The following is an 8,110-nucleotide window of genomic DNA, read 5'->3' as shown; positions in this document are numbered from 1 at the left end:
TGGCAACACCCAGCTCCCTTCCCCTGAGCTCCCCCAGTGCCCTCCTGAGGTCATTGGGTGGTTCCCTCCCTCTCTAGAAATCCCATTCTTTACCTTAGCCCGCCGGTGACTTTGGATCTCCCTATTACCCAAGGACCCCTGAAGTGTGTGTATGTGGAGGAAGGAGGAGGGGCAGTGGGGGGGGGGAGGTGTGGGATGGAGGGGGGGCAGTGCAGTGCAGGGGGCTGGGGCAGGAGGGGGGGAATGCAGGCAGAGAAATCTGACTATAACAGCCAGGGAGTCTGTAGCATTTCTGAGAAGACAAACCACAGCAATGAAGTATATGTATAATGCAGTCTGGCTCTGAGGGAGAACAGGAGTTGTGAAGAGGTTGCTTCTCAGAGGACTTCCTGGAAGGGTGGAACCTGACCTCAGTCCAGAAGGATGGACAGAAGTTCCAGTGGGTAGAGGGGGCCCGGAGGAGCAAACAGTTCTAACAGAAACCCTTCCCTCCCCCTCAGCCTGCACCGGGGTGCTTTCTGCTTCCTTGGATCCTTTTTGTGTTTTGCCACCTGATGAGGAGGTTTTGGTCCCTAAAGAAGGGAGCTAAGAACTTGCTTCCCTAACACCTCTGCTTTCACCCCCCACTTCTGTTTCAGGCTCCAGTGAAATCTGTCTCTGAAGGCTCCCCGTGTGGCAGCCCCAGCCAACGCAACGGGAGGCCTGAGGATGTGCAAGGTCTTGGGCAAGACCCTGAAACTCTCAGGGTCTCAGTTATCACATCTGTAAAATGGGAACAGTGGCACCCGATGGTGGCGAGAATTTACAGAAAGCCTACCCTATGCAAGACCCCTTTGGAGATACCAAAACCTAAGGGAAGCCCTTGCTTTGGGGACAGAGACGACCAGAGAGTTCCCACTTACTTCCAAGGCTGGGCCTAGGCCCCAGGAGCCAAATAGAGTCTACACAGGGAGATACTATTGGCTGGAAGGATGGAGTTGACCATCAGAGAAGCTGCGTGTAGAGCATGGCCCTTAGTGTGGCTAAATGGAGAAGAAGGGGGACAATTCCAGATAGGGACAAAGGTGTTCAGCCAGGACACTCTCGAGAATGCGGGGGATGGTTTGATTTGCTTGGTGGCCCAAGGGGCAGGGGAGGCCACCACCTCTCTCCAGAAAGCTGAGGAAGCCAGGCAATGATTTATAATGAGTCCCTCCACCCCCACCCCATGTCCACCTGGAACTTTGTTGGGGGGGCAGGTGTGCAGAGCAGGCTTGAAATATTTGTTCACCTGCCTCTAAAAGAAGCATAAGACGGGAAACATCCTCCAACGCTCCATCCAAAGCCAGTCTGAGCCGCATCCTGCTGCTCCCAAGGTGCACTTTGCTGACCTCTATTGACTAATGGCCCAGGGTTTCCATGCCTCATGCAGGAAGCGGGTAAATATTTATCGAAGTGATTGGGCGTCCTAATTAAGAGATTTGTGCCGTTTCTTTCTTTCCTTTTTAAGGATTCAAAGCTGAAGCTTAGGAGATTAAGAAATATTTTGCTGGTATTAATGCATCCAACTTCACAAGGGTGAGGCCCACGCTGCAAGAATTATCCAGGCCGGTGGAGGGGAGTGCTCCCGGGTCAGCCAAGGTGATTAAGGTAGGACTCTCACCAAGCACATCCGGTCTTTGCTGGGGGTGAGTGGGGGGGAGGTGATGCGGGGGGAGGGGGGAGGAGAGAAGAGAAGGATTCTGCCTGACAGCTTTGATTTTCACTTCCAAACCTGCTCTCAGCTTTACGTCCTTCCGGTGGCTGATTTTATAAATATGTGTTGGTCACATACACCCAATGATAGTGAAGTATGTTTACCCGATATGGTCACACCTGCTAGTGGTCGTTAACTAGGAGCATTTTTGCTCCGAAGGGGACATGGGACAATATCTGGAGACCTCTTTGGCTGTCACCACTCAGGGTTAAGGGTGCTACTGGCATCTCGCGGGCACAGGCCAGGGATGCCTCTAAACATCCGACAGTGCACAGAACAGCTCCCACAGCAATGGGTTATCTGGTTCCAAATGTCAATAGTGCCGAGGCTGAGGGATGCGGACAACCTTGTCTCACGTAGTCTTAACAAGTAAGGTAGGTCTCTATGTCCCTATTTGTAGATGAGCAAACGGAGGTACAAGAAGGAAAACACCGCGTGTGCAAGAAGGGAGGGAATGTTTATTGAGCTCTGTCCCTCTAAAATGGCGTACGTTTTGGCTCCTTTGCGAGTGCCCTTTCTGGAATGGGGTTTCTGCAGGAGGGACACTGGGGCAACCAAAGAAGGCTGGGGCAGGAAAGGGGGGGCGGGGAGAAGAGGGAGTTGGAGACTGTGAATGTCCAGATTGCAGGTGGACCCTGGAATTCTGGGAACGTGGAGAGCTGGGGGCAGGGGGAGGGGGAGGGGGGCTTCAGTTGCAAGAAAGGAGGAAATAAAGCAGATAAACCAGTTCACATTTTGATGTTCAGATTCTGAAAGCCTGGAAGTCCGACTTATTATTTCACTACCAACCCACTGTAAAAAATCTGCAGAACGGAGGAAAACATAAAAGCAACATCACCTTTTGTGTTTGCATCTTAAAGTACCGTCATATCTATGGAGTCATAGACAAGACCTAACACACAGAGCAGGGAAATTATCCCCGTGTGATAGATGAAGAGACTGAGGGCCAGAGAGCGTTAAGTGGTTTGTCCCCCACCTCACACGCCGATAAGGGGGAGCCTTGAACGAATTAGGCCTTCTGGAATCAGAATTAACTATTTCCCTAGGGCCGCAGGGCTCCCCTCCACCATTTTAACTGGACCGGCTCCAATTTGTGATCTAGTTTGTAGGTCAGGCTCTACAAAATGTTTTGTTTGGGGGAAAGACAGGGGAGGTTCCGGGGCCAAAAGAGAAGCCTTAGAATTGCTGAACTACGTAAAGTCCTCCCAGACATTCTCAGCTGTGACACAACAATTTCCTCCTGCTCATTGGGAGGGCTGCAGGGGTTCCGTTGTGCTGGGGAGGGGGGTCCTGATGGACCCTGTGCTGTCTTCATACTCAGGGAGCCCCATCGCTCTGAGCCAGCATCCCCTTTGCTCCTGTGAGATGTCCTAGGAGGAAGACTTAAACTCAGGTCTCGCTGACCTGAGTGAGAAATGGCCTGGCAGCCCAGGAGAGAGCTGCAAATTATTCCTGGCCACCTCCTTCCCACCCCTTTGACAGAGGAGGGGAAAAAAAAAAAAAAAAAAAAAAAAAAAGGAGACCCGGAATGAATCAAGTCACACAACTCTGGGTGGCAGAAGTGGGATTCCACGGCAGCCGCGTCCTGCCTGCTGCAGTCGGTGCCCACAGCCACCGCACCACCCTAGCCAACACCACCCTGCCCCGTCAACCCCCTGCGCCTTCATGGCTGGCGGGACGCAGCGTCTAATAACGCTCCACTCTCTGCTAAGCGGGAAGCTGGCACTTTCTGATACATCGTCTAATTTATTACTCGTTCCCCCTCCTCCCCCCAAGTCCTCATCATCCATTCCAACCTCCTTCCTGGGCGCCTTCCTTTGCTGCACAGGCTGAGGGCTCACCTCGCGCCTCTAGACTTCACCGAACAAAAATATGGTTCCACAATCAGCTGCAAGACCGGCAAGCAGATGTATGGCAGGGACCATCTCTGGCTCCCCCAGTTATTTCTGACTGGAGACGGGTTTGTGGAGACGGTGAGTTTCTCCGCACCCCTGGTCCAGTGTCTAGTCACTAGCTCCATGAATGTCAAGGGTACGTTGTGGTGGGCGGGGCGGGGAGGGGAGGGGCGGTGGCCCAGCTTTCTAAGCTCTGGATCTTGACGACAGCAGGGATTCTTGAAGCTAGAGGTTCTAGAGGTGACCATCTATTTCGCCATCTTCTTTTTATTTTTTTTGTTACGTTTGTTTATTTTTGAGTGAGACAGAGCGTGAGCGGGGAAGGGGCAGAGAGGGAAGGAGACGCAGAGTCCGAAGCGGGCTCCAGGCTCCGAGCTGTCAGCACAGAGCCCGACGCGGGGCTCGAACTCGTGAACCACGAGAACATGACCTGAGCCGAAGTCGGACGCTTAACCGACTGAGCCACCCAGGCGCCCCTATTTCGCCATCTTCTTAACTGTGCTGGAAGAGGAAGCCCTCTTCCTAAGACTCCTAGAAGCAAACATAGGGGAAAAGCTTCACGACATTGGATTTGGCCATGATTTATGGGATGTGACGCCAAAAGCACAGGCAACGAAAACAAAAATGGACAAATGGGATCACGTCAAACTTAAAAACTTCTGCGCTTCGAAGGCCACAATCAACAGAGTGAAAAGGCAAACTGTGGAATGGCAGAAAAGATTTGCAAATCGTGTCTCTGATACGTGGATAATATCCAGGCTATATCAAGAACTCCTACAAAGCAATGGCATAAAAGCAAATAAGTGGACGTAAAAATGGGCAAAGGAATAGATGTTTCTCCAAAGAAGATATACAAGCGGCCAACGAGCGCTTAACAAGATGCTTGACGCTGTTTATCATTAAAGAAATGGAAATCAAAACCGCAGTAAGATACTACCTCAACCCCATGAGGATGGCCATTATAAAAAAGTAAAAAATAAAAGGAAGGAAATAACCGTTGGTGATGATGTGGGAAAATTTGAACCCTCGTGCACTGTGGGTGGGAGTGAGAAATGATGGAGACACTATGGAAAAGAGTATAGTGGTTGCTCAAGAAGTTAAAAATAGAACCAGGGGCGCCTGGGTGGCTCAGTCGGTTAAGCGTCCGACTTCAGCTCAGGTCATGTTCACGTGGTTCGTGAGTTCGAGCCCCCCATGGGCTCAGTGCTGACAGCACTGAGCCCACTTTGGATCCTCTGTCCCCTGGCTCTTTCTGCCCCCTCTCCGCTCATGCGTGTGCGCCTGTGCTCTCTCTCTCTCTCTCTTTCTCAACAATAAATTACACATTTTAAGAAGTTAAACAAAAATGGAATCACCGTGTGACTCAGCAATGCTATTTCTGGGTATATACCAAAAAACACTGAAGGCAGGATCTCGAAGAGATACTTGCACCCCCGTGTCCCCTGCACCCTTATTCACGATAGCCCAGAGGTGGAAGCAACCCAAATACCTATTTGGGGATGAGTGGATAAAGGCCATGGGGTCTCTACGTGCAATGGAATACCACTCAGGTTTAAGAAAGAAGGAAATCCTGTCACAGGCTACAATATGGATGAAACCGGAGGACGTTATGCTAAGTGAAATAAGCCAGTCACCAAAAGGCAAATTCTGCATGATTCCACTTCCGTGAGGTGTGTAAAGTACTCAAAATCATAGAAACAGAAAGGAGAATAGTGGTTACCAGAGGCTGGGGGCGGGGGACGAGGGAACGAGGAGTTGTTCAATGGGTATCGACTTTCAGTTTTGCAAGGGGAAAAAGTTCTAGAGGTCTGTTGCACAACGACGTGGATATGGTTAACACTGCTCAACTGCACGCTTCAAAATGGTGGACAATTTTATGTTAGGCGATTTTTGCCACCATTAAAAAAAAAAAAAAAAAGGCAACCGTTCTGGCAAGGGGGTTCTGTGGAACTGCAGGCATGGGTCGTGAGGGGTGAGACCCGCAACCTTCTCCCCTGACCCTTCCAGAAGAGATGTCTTGAATGCTCATTCCTTCCCCGGAAGGTTGTCCGCTTACGTAGCTAGAAGGGTTCCTACACCGAGCAATCTCGGCTGGTTTGCTCCTGCCTCTCCCTGCAAGCCTGCGTGTGGGGCCGATCTCAGGCTGCCTTGGGCTTTCGGGGTGTTTTGCCTGTTTCACAAGAACAGTGATTGAAAGTAACAAGGACTCATGACCATCGGGCCTGACCATAAACAGATGGATCGCGTAGGTGCCCTCTCCTCTCTAGGGATCAAGCGCCGTGCGTCGACAGAGGTGGGTTGACATCTTGACTCTCTTGTGTTTTGGCTATGGAACCGAAGGCCAGACCCTCGTGTTGGCCAAGACTCTGTTTCCTCATCTGTGAAATGGGGCTGTTAGTAGTAATGCCTTCCTGTAGCGTGGTGGTGAAGACTAAGCGGGTTATAACACGGGTTGGCCGCAAGCTCTCCCTGCCTGTGAGTGATTCCCAATGAACGAGGCTACACCCACCGCTTTGTCTCCATGTGCTCAGACCCCCCCTCCCCAGTCTCTTTATCGACATCCAAGCTTGGACGCTTTTCTTTTCTTTTTTTTTTTTAGTTTTTTTTTAACGTTTATTTATTTTTGAGACAGGGAGAGACAGCATGAATGGGGGAGGGGCAGAGAGAGAGGGAGACACAGAATCTGAAACACGCTCCAGGCTCCGAGCTGTCAGCACAGAGCCTGACGCGGGGCTCGAACTCACGGACTGCGAGATCATGACCTGAGCCGAAGTCGGATGCTTAACCACCAGAGCCACCCAGGCGCCCCATTGGACGCTTTCCTACTACAGCCAGATTTTCTGCTCCCAGAACTGAAATATATCTCGTGTTGGTGGGAGGCACGGAAAGAAGGGTAGCTGGAACCCCAGGGGCCCGAAAGCCGGAGGTCCGGAGGTCCGTGGTAATCGGAAAGTTCTTGGAGTCCTTGAAAAGGGAGAAGGCAAGCGAATGCCATGGGTTGGGATCTGCAGAATTGAAGGCAAGAGCGGATTTGGCCCGGAACACATCAGGGGGACGGTGAACACGCCCCGCCCCCAGATGCTAACTCCACAGACCTGATTTGGGAAGGGGTCCCTGAAAGGAGCAGAGGGAGATCGAGGGAGCGGGTAATTTGGACAGGAATGGTTAACAGACTGGAAGGCCAGGCTAAGCGACCTGGCCTCTCTTTCAGAGGATGCTGAAGTCACTGACTCCTGTGTGTCAGGCTAAGCGGTTTACACAGTTGTCTCGTCAAAGTTATGTAATGACCAGGTCATGGTCGCTGTGTCGGGCTGCTGTCCGGATGCCCCTCAGGACTAAAGCTCCCAGCCCTCACTGCGGGGAGCCCTGGGTGCTGACAGTGCTTGAGCTGAGTCCCCCTTCTGGAACTGCCCTCAGCGGAGCAGAGCCACCTTGCCCCCCACCCCCAGGCACACCCCCTCCAGGAAAGCCAGAATCCAATGACGGGTGGGAAATGAGAGTGTAAAGGCCCAGAGACCTACCTAGCCTCAGTTTGGGGTAACTCTGAATAGACCAGGCCAGCTCCAGAGCACCCCCCCTCCTGCAACCCCCCTCCACCCCCCGGGGGGTCCGCTGAGACCTTTGTGTGACAGCATTACAACCAGCTTCTCTCTCTGCCCCATCCCGCTTCCCTGATAACTGAGAGGACTCCTCGATACCCACCCCCTTGCATTAGAACATTCTCCCCTCTACAGTTGTCAGATTTAGTAAGGAAACCATGTGGACTGCCCATTTAAATTTGGATTTCGGTTAAGCAACAATTACGTTTTTTTGGTATAAGTATATCCCACATTATATGGGGCATACTCGGACTAAAAAAAAAAATATCCTTTACTGTGTATCCAACCTTCAAATCTATCTGGGTGTCCTGTATCTTACCTTGTGACCCTGCTCCCTCTCGGAGTCTGTTCTTTGGGGCATCTGACCTATCACCAACCCCATGAAAGGACATACTATCCTTGCCTTGTTTTAGAAATAAAACCGAGCCTCCAAGAAGGTATAGTCGCGTAAGTGGCCCCGGTTGGCCAGGGAGGCTTGGACAACAAAAGCAGTGGGTTTAGGCACCGGACCAGCCAGACCGGGAAGGGGTGCAGACCCTCCCCAGCCGTTTTCAAAGCACCACCTCTCACTGGGCCTGCAGCCCTGCCGGAGAGGGCTCCTTCCCGGGTTTTCCAGCCAGCCTTCCCGGGGCAGGGCTGAGCCACCCCGGGAAGAACGTTTTCATCAGCCACCTTGTCTCGGCCTCTCCCGGCCTTTGCTTTCATTGTCAAAGTCTGGGTCAATAGCTGGAAATCCAGGCAGCGGCACAGCAGACGCTTTGCTCCTTCCCCAGCAGAAATCTCACAAAGGGCAGGGCTCCCCTCTTTACAAGGAAAACAAACAGGTCTCCGGCTCCCAGGGGGTGAGGGTGGGCTGGGAAGGAGGCCGGCTTGGGGGTGGG

Source organism: Panthera tigris, chromosome B3, assembly GCF_018350195.1.
Source record: "Panthera tigris isolate Pti1 chromosome B3, P.tigris_Pti1_mat1.1, whole genome shotgun sequence".
Classification (NCBI taxonomy): domain Eukaryota; kingdom Metazoa; phylum Chordata; class Mammalia; order Carnivora; family Felidae; genus Panthera; species Panthera tigris.
The sequence above is the reverse complement of the archived record's forward strand: the minus strand, read 5'-3'. Positions refer to the sequence as shown.